This window comes from Peromyscus leucopus, chromosome 14 (assembly GCF_004664715.2).
Source record: "Peromyscus leucopus breed LL Stock chromosome 14, UCI_PerLeu_2.1, whole genome shotgun sequence".
Classification (NCBI taxonomy): Eukaryota; Metazoa; Chordata; class Mammalia; order Rodentia; family Cricetidae; genus Peromyscus; species Peromyscus leucopus.
Window position 1 is genome coordinate 61,454,036 of NC_051075.1, and position 13,063 is coordinate 61,467,098.

Here is a 13,063-nt window from a genome sequence, read left to right on the forward strand (position 1 = left end):
CTCTACCTAGCCTCATCCATCCATAACTATCAATTCTATATCCTGTTCCTGGGGAGACCCATTTGCTCACCCTCTAGTCCCTTACTCTATACCTAATCTCTCTTCTGTGGATTGTAGTTTCATATCATTGACTTAACTGCTAATATCCACATATAAGCAAACACATGCCATATTTGCCTTTCTGTTCCTGAATTAACTCACTCCCACTAAGGATGAGTAAGTGTTCCCCTCACTCCATATCCTAGCCAGCATGTGTTGTTACTTGTTTTATTGATCTTAGCCATTCTGGAGGGTGTAGAATGTAATTTCAAAGTAGTTTTAATTTGCATCTCCCTACTGTTACTTGTTTTATTGATCTTAGCCATTCTGAGGGATGTAGAATGTAATTTCAAAGTAATTTTAATTTACATCTCCCTACTGGCTCAGGATGTTAAACATTTCTTTATATGTTTCTCAGCCAATTACATTTCTTCTGTTTAGATCAGTACCCCATTTTCAATTTTTTTTATATTCATTTGTTTTTTTTTATTTTATTTTATTTGGGTCTTTATATAATTTAGAGAGTTGCCCTCTATCAGAATGTGTAGTTGGCAAAAATATTTTCTCAGGATGTAAGCTGCTGCTTTGTCTATATGACAGTGTCCTTTGCTGTTCAAAACCTTCCAGTTTCATGAAGTCCCATGTAATTAATTGTTGATTGTACTGCCTATGCTAATGGTGTTCTGTTCAGAAAGTCTTTTTCCTGTGACAATGAGTTCAAGGTTATTTTGCTAGAAATCTCTGAACCAATCTCACTCCTCCCATTCCAGATCCATCCCTAAGAAAGCCCACCAAGCAGTGCCTCCTCCCCTGGAGCTGCTCAGAGACTGCCTAAGGATATTTAAGGCCCCCATCCTTGGAAACAGCCTCCTGGTTTCTCCTGTTCCCCTGAGACCACCCGGGGAGACTTTGCTCAGATTAAAACGTCAACTTTAATTTGGCTGGATTTGGCTTTTTACATCGGCAGAGTTACCCACTACCTGGGGATATTTTACTTATCATCTGGTGTTGGCCGGAAAGAGCCGAGTCTTTCCTAGACCATATGGCATGTCCCTGGGAAGCCTCTTTCACTCCCTCTTTCACCCTGTCTCTGCCACACTGGATCGACTTTTGCTTGGTAAGTCACTTCTTTCCAAATCAAATGCCTATAAAACATCCAGGATCTCTTCTGAGTCTCTCACCCCTCTGGGCCAATGGTTTCTGCATTACCTGCCAAAGGCTGCTGCAGTGCCCTGTAATTCCAGCCCATTTGAAGCAGGTATAGTCCCTGCTTCTTGAGATCTCTTTGTGTGAGACACCATTCCAGCCATAGGCTTATACAGCTGGACATTTTTTTTGGTAGCCTCCAGCCACTGGAAAAAGACTTCGTAACGAGTGCTTCCTGGTCAAGTCTGACTCTCAGTTGCTATAAAATTTATCCAAATCATGCAAATCAGGTCTAGCTCACACCATGCCTTGGTTTGAGCTCCCTCATCCAGGTTTATGAGGCTTGCATTCCCATCCCCTTCACTTTTCGATGTTTCTCTGTGTCTCTGACCCCTCCACTCCCACCCCAGTTCCCTGCTCCTCAGCCTCATGCCTTCACTGCAAGATGACCTTTCACTCATTACTCTCCCACTTTCTCTGATGCACTAACTCTGCTGTTCCTGCCATTGTCTCTTAGTGGCACACTTCAGCACGGCCGCTGAAGGGCGCCCACTTTGATTTTGCTCACCAGGCTTCCCGGGTGTTTGGTCCAGCCGTGCTGGGATTCATGCCCAGCACCTGGCTTTATGCCCCCCACCCTCCCCCGCCCCATGAATGTCTCCTTCTTCTGTTCGTTCTGTCTGTTTGCTCCCTCCTACCCCTTCTATTCCCAGGCACACAGTCTGAAATAGAGGCACTATGGCTATGAGCTGGCCAGCCACCCTCAACTTGGGGCTGTGAGGCATTTGGGGCCAGGGTGCTTGGTGCTTCATCTGACACGATTTCCCTCGGAAAGTCTCATTTGTCTTCCTGTTAAAAAGTCCTGTCTGCTCTTTGTGTACGGCTGGAACTTAGGACACAGTATGCTTGCGTCTGTCTGGTCTTGGATGCCTGCATATACATGTTCAACTAACTGCCTGTGCTCGGATTTTTGCCTCTGGGTTTTTCTGGTCCTGAATCTGATGTAATGACAAGAAAAAGAAATTTTATGCTGTTCTGCCTTATTGGAAAAAAAAAAAGCTAACAAATTAGGTATGGTTTAAAATCTGTAACTTGTAACTCCAAATTGGAACTGCTCTGGAAATCAACACATGGTCTGCCACTACTTCAATTAAATACAGCCTGACATGTGGGCAGCCACCATTTTGACTAAGGTGAAAGAGAGAGAGAGAGAGAGAGAGAGAGGTCATATGACTTCACCACCATCATGAGTGAGTGTGACCACATGGAGTAACCCCACCAAGCAGACATTAGGTCTCCAATATATTTTTCTATATGATAGTTCCTATCCTGTAATAAAGACAAAGTTTGTGAAAGATAGGATTTAAAACAATGCTGGTTTATTGAGGTATTAAAGCTACACCTCCATACATTCATGTACAGGGCTGTGTCTTGCTGATAGCTAGATTTTATTGTATAAGAGTATTCCCTTTGTTATTGATTTTAAAAACACTAAATGGTTTCCAATCTTAAAACTTGGTTTTGCCTTATGATTATGCTGAGGACCATAGCTGAAACTAGAGACTGAGATATTCCTTCTAATCTTCTTGCTTTTACTAACATTGAGAAGCTGTAGCTAACTGAGTAAACTATATGTCCAGGTTTAGCACACACACACATACACACACACACACACACACACATATATATATATATATATATATATATATATATATATATATATATATTCTTAAAATTAAGCCTAAACATTTGTCTTGTTTAGATATACCTAACAGATAATGATCCCTGATCCTCAAATGCTTCAGAACACTTTAATAACAAAGCTTCTCATGACAGAGACATGTCAGCTTCTGGCAACATCATATATCTCCTCCAAGGTTGGCCACAGAACTCTCACTTAGAGCTTGCCATAAATGTAGCAGAGTCAACCACAGAGCAGATAACTGCTTTGCACCTTAACTGCTGCCTTTTGATCACACCCATCTTTGATCATATATTACAAGTCCACTCCTCCTGCCAAACTTGTACCAAGGTCAACTCACAGGAGGCTCTCCAGATATGCCAGCCCCTGCACCAACTCTGAGGAACCCAACTGAGCAAGTACTTCACCCAAATGCCCACTCATAAGAAGCTCCATTATAGGGGTATGCCCTACCTCCAGGAAAACAGAAGATGTGATGGCTCAGGTATTCCTGGAATACATCATCCCCGAATGTGGCATGCCACCCCTCAAGCTCCTAGGACCTCAGTACTAGTACCATCTCTCCAGACTCAAGGTCATATCTGCTCTCTAGTCTGGTTCTTTTACTCTTGTCTCTTTTGTACAACCAGGGCACATCTCCACTTCACTCTTCCCTGGCTAATACCCTGCACAGGGTGAATGTTAATAATCTATGGTTTTTTTTTTTCTCTGAACAACTTGTGTTCTCTGCTTCCTCAAGAAACAGATCCCCAAGGTCTCCAGAATTTCAGTTAACCAAACACTTCTTATCCCTTAGCTCCCACTGAGTGTGAGCTCACTGACTCCAGACTCCCCCTCCCACATCAACCCTTGCCAGCAGGAAGTAACCAGACTTCAACTGATGCCCATATATATGCAACAAAGGTTAGGATGCTGGAAATCTCCTGTACAGTCCCACTCCCCCACTCCAGACCAAACCAAAAGAAAAACTACCAACCAGCTCCCCCGCTGGAGCTGCTCGAAGGCCACCTACAGGCTATTTAAGACCCCCTCCTTTGGAGCAGCCTCATAGTTTCCCTCTTCCCCTGAAACCACCAGGGAATGCTTTGCTCTCATTAAAACCTGGGCTTTAATTTGGTTCTATTTGGCTTGTTGGATTGGTGGAGTGATCCACTACCAGGGATATTTTACTTACCATATTTCATACTTCCTCTTCTACCAGGTTCAGTGCATCTAGTTTTATGTTGAGATCTTTGATCCATTTAGAATGGAGTTTTGCACAGGGTGATAAGTATGAATCTATTTGAAATCTTCTACATGCAGCCACAGAGTTTGACAAACACCATGTGATGGAGATGTCTTTTCCCCAGTATGTAGTTCTGGTTTGTATAAAAAAAAAAAAATCACTATGTGTTCATAGGTGTGTGTCTGGGTCTTCAATTTTATTCCATTGATCAATATGCCTGTCTTTGAGTCAATATCAGGCTGATTTTTATTATGAAAGTTCTTAGTATGATTTGAAGTTGGGGATGGTGAAATCTCCAGCAGTTATTTTATTATTCAGAATTGTTTTAGCTATGTGGGGTGTTTCCAGATGCAGCTGGAAATTGTCCTCTCAAGATCTGTGAAAAAAAAATCTATTGAAATTTTGAAGGGATTGAACTAAATTTGTAGATTATTTTTGGTAGGATACTCCTTTTTACTGCATTAGTTCTACTGATTCTGAGCATGAGAGATTTTTCCATAATCAGATCATCTTCAATTTCTTTCTTCAGTGTCTTAAAAACTTTATCATATAAGTATTGCACTTGCTTGGTTAGCTTTACCCCATGGTATTTTATATTATTTGAGACTACTGTTAAAGTTGTTTCCCTGATTTCTTTCTCAGTCCATTTGTCATTTGTATACTGAGAAAGCAAGTGCAATACTACTGTTTTGTTTGTTTGTTTGTTTGTTTGTTTTTTGCCTAGGTGGCTGTGTGTGTGTGTGTGTATGTGTGTGTGTGTGTGTGTGTGTGTGTGTGTTTGTGTGTGTGTGAGAGAGACAGACAGAGACATAGACAGAGACAGAGATCGAGAAAGATAGAGAGTGTTTATCTTTGTATCTAGCTACTTTACTGAAAGCATTCATTAGCTGTAGAAGTTTCCTGGAGGAATCAGTAGGGTCACATGAACTATTATATAATCTGCCGTGAAGATACTTTGACTTCTTCCCTCAATCACCTTCAGTTTTCTCATTCCTTTAACTAAGACTTCAAATGCTCTATTGAATAGATATGGAGAGAGAAGATAACTTTGTCTGTGTTCTGATTTTAGTGTAATTACCATAAGTTTCTCTCCATTTAAGTTGATACGGGACTATCTTTCTTTGACTTGAGAATCTTCAAAATGAAACAGTTTCTTCAAATTTCTTCTTCTCAATCCATTGCTAAGGGTAGGAAAACTAGCCAAATCTTCTGCCACCACTTGACAGAACAGTGGTATCATTTCCTTTTTTATCCACAGCATTGACTTCATAGGTACTGACATGAGCATAGGCCAAATTTTATTTTAGATACCGGTTTTTTTGGTTGTGTTGGTTTTATAAGATTTTATTTAATTTTATTTTATGCATATGAATATTTTCCTGCATGCATGCTAATGTACCACATGTGTGTTCAGCCCACAGAAGCCAGAAAAAAAAATCATTAGAACCTTTGGAACCATGTTTATAATACTTATGAGCTGCCATGTGGGTGTTTGGAATAGAATTCAGATACTATGTAAGAGCAATGAGTGAGGGCTCTTAACTGCTCAGTTCTTTCAGAATCCCAAGTATTGGCTTTTATTGTGGAATCCTCTTCATCCTCACCAACTTCCAAATCCCCTTCTCTCATGCCTATCTAACAAAAGAATAAGTCCAACAAGAGACAATGAAAACAATCTTTTGCAAATGACTCTACCAAATCTTCTCTGTGTAATTGTTCTCTGTAATAAATCCTGTTTCTGCATTATCTCTAATGAGTCTCATTCTGTTTAGAATAGTAACTGATGCATAAATTCAAGGCTGCTCCTTGATATCTCCTCTTAAATATTTATTCTCTCTTTTCTACAGCAAATGGAATTTGTAAAAGGTATGCGACAATGGTTTTAATTCTAATTATGAAGATCTGCATTTGAAATGTGTCCAACAAATTCATAGAAAACAAAGGGAAAATTGTAGATAGGGAGCATTTGAGGGAGATACACAATTTTGTAAGGTTCTATTCTGTTTGGTATAATGCTTTGCAGCTTTAGTTTTATCTTCCATTTAACATTATTTCATATGATATCAACATTTTTGTATCTTTACAATTCATTTTCTTACCAAGTATTTCCACAAACTAAGTGTGCACCAGTCCCATTGCTCCAGGTTCTCCATGAACCACTGTACCTTTCAGTGTAGACCACTTGTGAAATATCTATGTAAATTGCTTCCCTGCCCCACCATTTACATTCTCAAGTGCTTCCTTCTTCAGTTAACCTCTATGATTTCCTGAAATTTACTTACTGTGGAGGTATACACAGGAACATTATGGCTGTTTGTTGTAGAAATCTACTGTGTGAAACTAAAAGTATGCAGATGATTAAGTTTCTATGAACAACACTTCTTTATAGCCATTGTTTGTTCAGCATGTGGCTCCTAAAACTCCACAGTCAAAACGGCCTATAATGGAGATTTCTGTAGCTGAAGTTACATTTATTCAGTTAATTTATTTTTCATCCTTTCTCTCCCATTTTCTGACAAGACAGTGAATGCATATTTGAAAGAGTAGAAATGATCCTTCTTTTTTTTGTACTTAATTTACAGAAATTAGCTTCCCATCATAATTTTATTTGAAGTTACCCCATATTAAGGCAATTCTCAAACACAATGCATTAATTACATATGTAAGTCATCCGATTTTCATAGAGAGATTACCAAAACTACTTTTATAATTTGACAGAGCACTGGGGATGCATCCTGGTAACATGTGAAAAACAAAGACACTTAACCAGGTTATGCAAGTTCAAAACAGAATACATGAACTCATCAGTGCTTTGACTTTGTTCTATGACAAGGAAGACTTCAGAAAAAAATGAAAAGTTAGTGTAGCTGATTTCATAATCTTGAAATCTCAAAAAAAAAAAAAAGACAAGAATGAAACAAAGCAACCAACCAAACAAGCAAACAAACAAACAAAAAACCCCACGACCACCACTACCAACAACAAAAACACACTACCTTCTGAAACAGATTACTGTTAAATATTAGAGGTTCTAGTCTAGGAAAAAGCATCTATGCTGATGGAAAGATTAAGATGCTTGCTAACTAAAATCTTCTCATCTATTGTGATTACTACTTTGATCCTGTTGTTAAGTACACTTTTTTTCTGACAAAATGACAGATATTGCTTCCTAGATATAACCGATACAGATAGAGCCCAACTTCATATAATAATTCATGTGTGATATTTTATATAAATTTATCAATATACCTTGACAGATACTAATTAGAAAGTTTAGAAATTAGATGCTAAGAGAAGATAGCTTATAGTCTATTTGGATTAGTGTTGCATGGTAACAAGATAATAGGCTCAGAAGTTTGGCATTATCCAGGAAACAAAGACTATCTGCTTCACATCTTTCACTTTCTTTTATTTTAATCACATTTTTATTTTTATTTTTATTTAGCTTGTTGATAATGAACATCACACATTTTCAGCAATTGACTCACAATTTCATCATCATATATTTTTTTTTATTTTATTTTACAATACCATTCAGTTCTACATAACAGCCACCGATTCCCTTGTTCTCCCCCTTCCTGCCCCCCTCACCTTCCCCCCAGCCCGCCCCCCATTCCTACCTCCTCCAGGGCAAAGCCTCCCCAGAGGACTGAGATCAACCTGGTAGACTCAGTCCAGGCAGGTCCAGTCCCCTCCTTCTAGGCCTAGCCAAGCAACCCTGCATAAGTCCCAGGTTTCAAACAGCTAACTCATGCAATGAGCACAGGACCTGGTATCACTGCCTAGATGCCTCCCAAACAGATCAAGCCAATCAACTGTCTCACCTATTCAGAGGGCCTGATCCAGTTGGGGGCCCCTCAGCCTTTGGTTCTAACCTTGTGAAGGCAAGGGTTGTTCTCTTGGATAATGTGCCTTAGGGGACTGGCATTTGAGAGGATAATGCCTTAAGTTCTTCAAATTTGAAAGATGGCAAAAATAAAAGGTAAAGAGAGTTGGAAGAAACAAAGCAGATAGAGAGATATGGACAGTTATCAATCTCAGGTTTAGAACCTTAAATCACTGAGGAGGTCATCAGCCAGCAGATGGGATCATTGAAGACAGAGTAACCCAACTTAAATTTTATATCTCTTAAAATTTTGATTTTTAATCCCTGGAAGTAACAAGTACAGATTTACATCAGGACATGAAAGAAGACACAGAAAATTAAGAAAAGAGAAGGAAGGAAAAAAAGAAAGAAAAAGAAAAAAAGAAAGAAAGAAAGGAGGAAGAAAAGGAAATATAAATCAGTCAGGAAAGAAACAATTTTAGTGTTAGTCATTTTTAACATGAGATCTGTGCAGAGAGACGGGAAGTCATTATCAAACAGGAACTTCAGTGGTAGAGCTGAGGGGCCTACATTGTGTATATTGCACATATTGATTGATTGGGCCAAGAATGAGATGCATACTTGATCATCACAGGCACTTGTGATGCCAGCATAAGCTGATGGAGGAAAATCTAGCTGGAAGAGGTCAATAAACTCAGGAGCCAAGAAAAAAGCAAGTGATGTGATTAATTACATGGGTGTGACAGAAAGCATCAGGATGCCCAGTGTAATCATGTGAACATCCCCACACATCAGCAGGCACCATCTCGTTTCCACACAGGGAAAAGAGTATAGAATGGTGTCCCTTCATCTATCACCAAAGCTATAATATTACACAGGGTACACTCTCCACATTCTGCTGTCATCTGATAGCGAAACCATGGAAGGAAGATAAAAAAGCAAAAGTCTACTTTAAAGGCCCACCTGGCGACATACAAGATGCACTCACTTTTCCTGAAGCTCTCCCAATTCTCCACTTGCTAAGCATCTTTTTTTTTTTTTTTTTAATAGCTTGCCTTCAATGTTAGTACATCTCAGGAAGTATGTCTAATACTCCTTGAATTATTTTTTAAGAAAATGTTTTATTCATTTTACATATCAATCACAAATCCTCCTCTCCTCCCTCCTCCTGCCTCCCCCAACCAACCCCCCATTCCTTCCAGAACTTGCTAAGCATCTTTTTTTTTTTTTTTTGAAACTGAAAATGTTGTTCTTTGCTTCTGTCTGGGAATTGCTGAGGAGTATTAAAGAAAGTCATGTCAGCTGGCTAAGTGGATGCCTTCTTTTCCCACTCAGCACATCTCTGTAGTCCTTTTGTTTACTCATGCTTGACTTTCTATGCACTCTCCCAGAGGAGCCATTCCAAAACAGACTCAATTGACTTAAGCCCTGAATTCACCCCTGCCTCCCTCATTCATATCTGATGATGTTGTCAGATGTTGTCCATGATTGGAACAGGCAGGCTTGAACTTCCCAGCTCTGTAGACTTTACTTGAGGGAAGTAAAGAGATACCCTGACAGGAGTAAACATGCAAGTAGTAACTTCAAAGACTCTGGTTAATAAACTGTATTACTATCTAACAAACATTATCTGCACATTTACTTTCATTCAAGGATTTCCCTGTGACTTCTTGCTTCTCTATTTCTTTTCCTAATATTACAACTAAAAAGCAATATTCAAAACAAATTGCTGTAGAAGACTTTGTGAGAAAAAACAAAAATCAAACAAACAACAACAAAACCACATATTATTACCAAAATCTGACTAGGATCCTACCAAAATGTCAAAAACTCAGACATTGATCTAAGCAGGTACTGGCTAAGGAAGACGCCCACTTGCTGAAATTCATTATGTGACAGTGGAAAAAAGATTCCATAATTTTATATAGGAAACTGTGTGGACGATAAAAAGACAGAAAAAGAGAAAACCAAATAAGAAACTTGTTTATAATAATTTATTAAATGAAGTAAGGGTGGATTTCAGAGCAGGGTCTTTTACATGTCCTTCCCGCTTGATCTTCCTTGACCTTTCCTTGTGTGCAGTTTTTCTCTTTTGCTTTCAGAACTGAAAGTTCCATTATCCACTACTCTGAGATTTGAGTAATACCATCCTTGTGTGTGTTGTAAATCGTGAATCTTAATATAAGTTGTAAAGTACACTCATCTATGTGGTCTTAAGAAATCAAAGACAGAAATCTAGGTCTAAGTGGGTTATGAATTTGCTCTTAAGCACAGATTTAAAGTCTGTGAAATGATATTTGACATATGTCATTGCTCTCACAGTTGGACATGCTGTCAATTATCTTAAGAATGCCATGGACTATAGCTTATGGTTTCCTGTTATCAAATGCCCATTTCTTCCACCAACAGCATGCTTGCTTTAACCTGTACTTACTATGTTTTGATTTAAAACTTCTTGTGCACATATCTTTAGTCATGTTTCCTCAATTAACATTATAAGTAGCAGATCTTTTCCAAACCTATAAATTCCTTTTTAAATTTACTTTGATGTTTGGCAAGTTTTCTAAATTCCTTTCATCTGTTGGAAAGAAAAATGATGAAGAGCCTTGGATTAGGATTCGGAAGACATGGATTCCTTTAAATTTTGATACAAAGTAGTTGCATTTTATAAATTACATTAATCTTTAAGAATAATTTCCCAGAGTCAAAAGAAAGAGTGATCCTGGAAGACTTGAAGCAATATGATTCCAAAAATTTTTAAAGCTACATCATGAAAGTATATTTCTATTTATTTATTATTAAGAAAATACAACCAAAATTAAGCATCAGATTTGTGTGTGTGTGTTTGTGTCTGGGAAATACTAACTTATACTTTTGTCCTTGTCATTTGCTTTCAAATTTCCTTAAGTACAGTTCACTTAGTACTTAACATAGTTTTCTGATTATCTGCTTATGTAAGTGTTGGTTAGCTCATTCCTCTGAATTGAAGTATTCCATCTGATAGTCCTACCTCTCTGTTTTAGCATATCCTATAGACATACACCAGGAAGGCGCAATAAGAGTTAGAAAAATTTCCCTTTTTTCTTCTCTTTAATCCTATATCCAAATCCGTGTATTATCATCTTCTTTGTATGCAAATTCTGCTGCTATACATAAAGTAAAGTATGCATCTGCACCTGGTAAAATGGAAAGTACTACCAAGGGGAAGAGAAGTTAAGGAAGGTTAAGAAAGAAGTTAAGTAAGAAGTTAAGAAGTTAAGAAGATCTTGACTGCTAGTGATGTAACTTCCTTTTTTTTCAAAATTTATAAATTATGATTCTAGAAACCCAATACTAGACATCCTCCCAGGATGCAGATGAAGAATACACAAGTTAACTTTTCTTTTTAGAAAAACCTGTCAAGATGCAACACTGGTACCAAAAGTCAAGATTACTGTTTGTGATTGCTGGTGTTAATCATGGGCTGGACAGAATACAAAATCACTTGGACACTCGCCCTCTAAGTAGGCCTCTGGGGGAGAACTCGATGTTGCTTGAGGAGGGAACACTTACTCACTATGGGCAGCACCCTTCTGGATAGGATCCTGAACAAAGTAAATGAAGAAAATGAAGTGAGCAGAACATGTATTCATCCCACTCAGCTTCTTGATGGTAGATGAATGTGACCAGCTGCTTTGAACGCCTTTTGCCTTCATTGATTCACCATGATGAACTGTCCTATTGATCTGGGAGGCAGAATAAACATATTTTCTCTTAAGTTGCTTCTGTCAGAGTTTGTATTCCAGTAATAGGCAAAAGAGCTAAGACTTTATGGTTGTGTTATTAGGATTGTTATACTTCACTATTTTAGTAAGCATGTAAAGTAATATGTCCCATTACACACACACACACACACACACACACACACACACACACACACTAAATTTTACTTTATCTGTATTCACTCCTCTGCCCCAATTCCTTTCCAGATACCCTATAGAGTACAAAAATTTGGTTAGGGAAGGGGTGGGATAATATAGGGATAAAGCTATTGTCTAGTATGTATAAGGTATCTCCAACAATCATTTTTTTAAAGGAGCAGAAAAATCACATAATATGCTCAGCACATTGAAGAGCAATGGCAGCCTGAAGAGAAAGACATTAACATTGTCCTTTCATATATCAATAGATCTCCTCCAGGGGTCTTGGTTGAGCAAGGTATTCATTAATTACATCAGTGGCGATGCATCTATTGGACCAGGCAATTCGCTGACATGTTGATTGGGTACAAGTTGTGCCCTTAAAGCAGCAGCAGAGACCAGCTTCATTATTCATGAGAAATGACGAAAAATATAGCAAAAAGCAAAGAATGAGGTGTGCTCTAGAAGACAAGTGTAAGTCAACAGAACCTCCCAGCACCTTCAGCTGCTAATCCATTTTCCTTTTCCTAGGCACTGACAAGTTGAAGGATTAAGTGCTTAATTCCAGTTGTTCTACAAGGCTTTGCAAAGACACCAGGGCACTGAATCACAAAGCACTTTAAAGAAACAAATCCCCTTATGTAAATGAAGTGCTTAAACCAGCCCCCATAGTCACCCATGTCTGCATATTTAAGATATCTCTGTGTCTTCTAAGTACCCCCACCTTCTAACACCTTGCTTCACTTCATAACCATAGGTAACATTTGTCATAAAACTAGACTACTTGAAAACTCATGGTTATCATAGTTTAAATTTTATGTGGAAATGTTTATTTTAATCTTTAATCATTGTTTTTGTGTGCACTTGTGTTTGAGTACGTGTGTGTGTGTGTGTGTGTGTGTGTGTGTACTATATTTGCATTTGTGTGCCTGATGTGCATGCTTTTTGTGTACATGTGTACAGGTGTAGAGTATAAAAGAAAGAGCATCAGCAGCTGTTCTGTTCTATTTCTCTCCAGTTTATTTCCTTAACACAGATACTTTCATTAAAACTGGATCTAGGCAGGCAACTAACAAGTCCTAGTGGTCCTGTCTCTGATCCCTCAGGACTGGTTCTACAGCCATGGTTGGCATGCCCAACACATGCTACACAGAAGCCAAGATCTGAACTCAGGCCCTCCATCGTGTTCACACAGCAAGACCTGGTATTTACTGAGCTATCTCTCC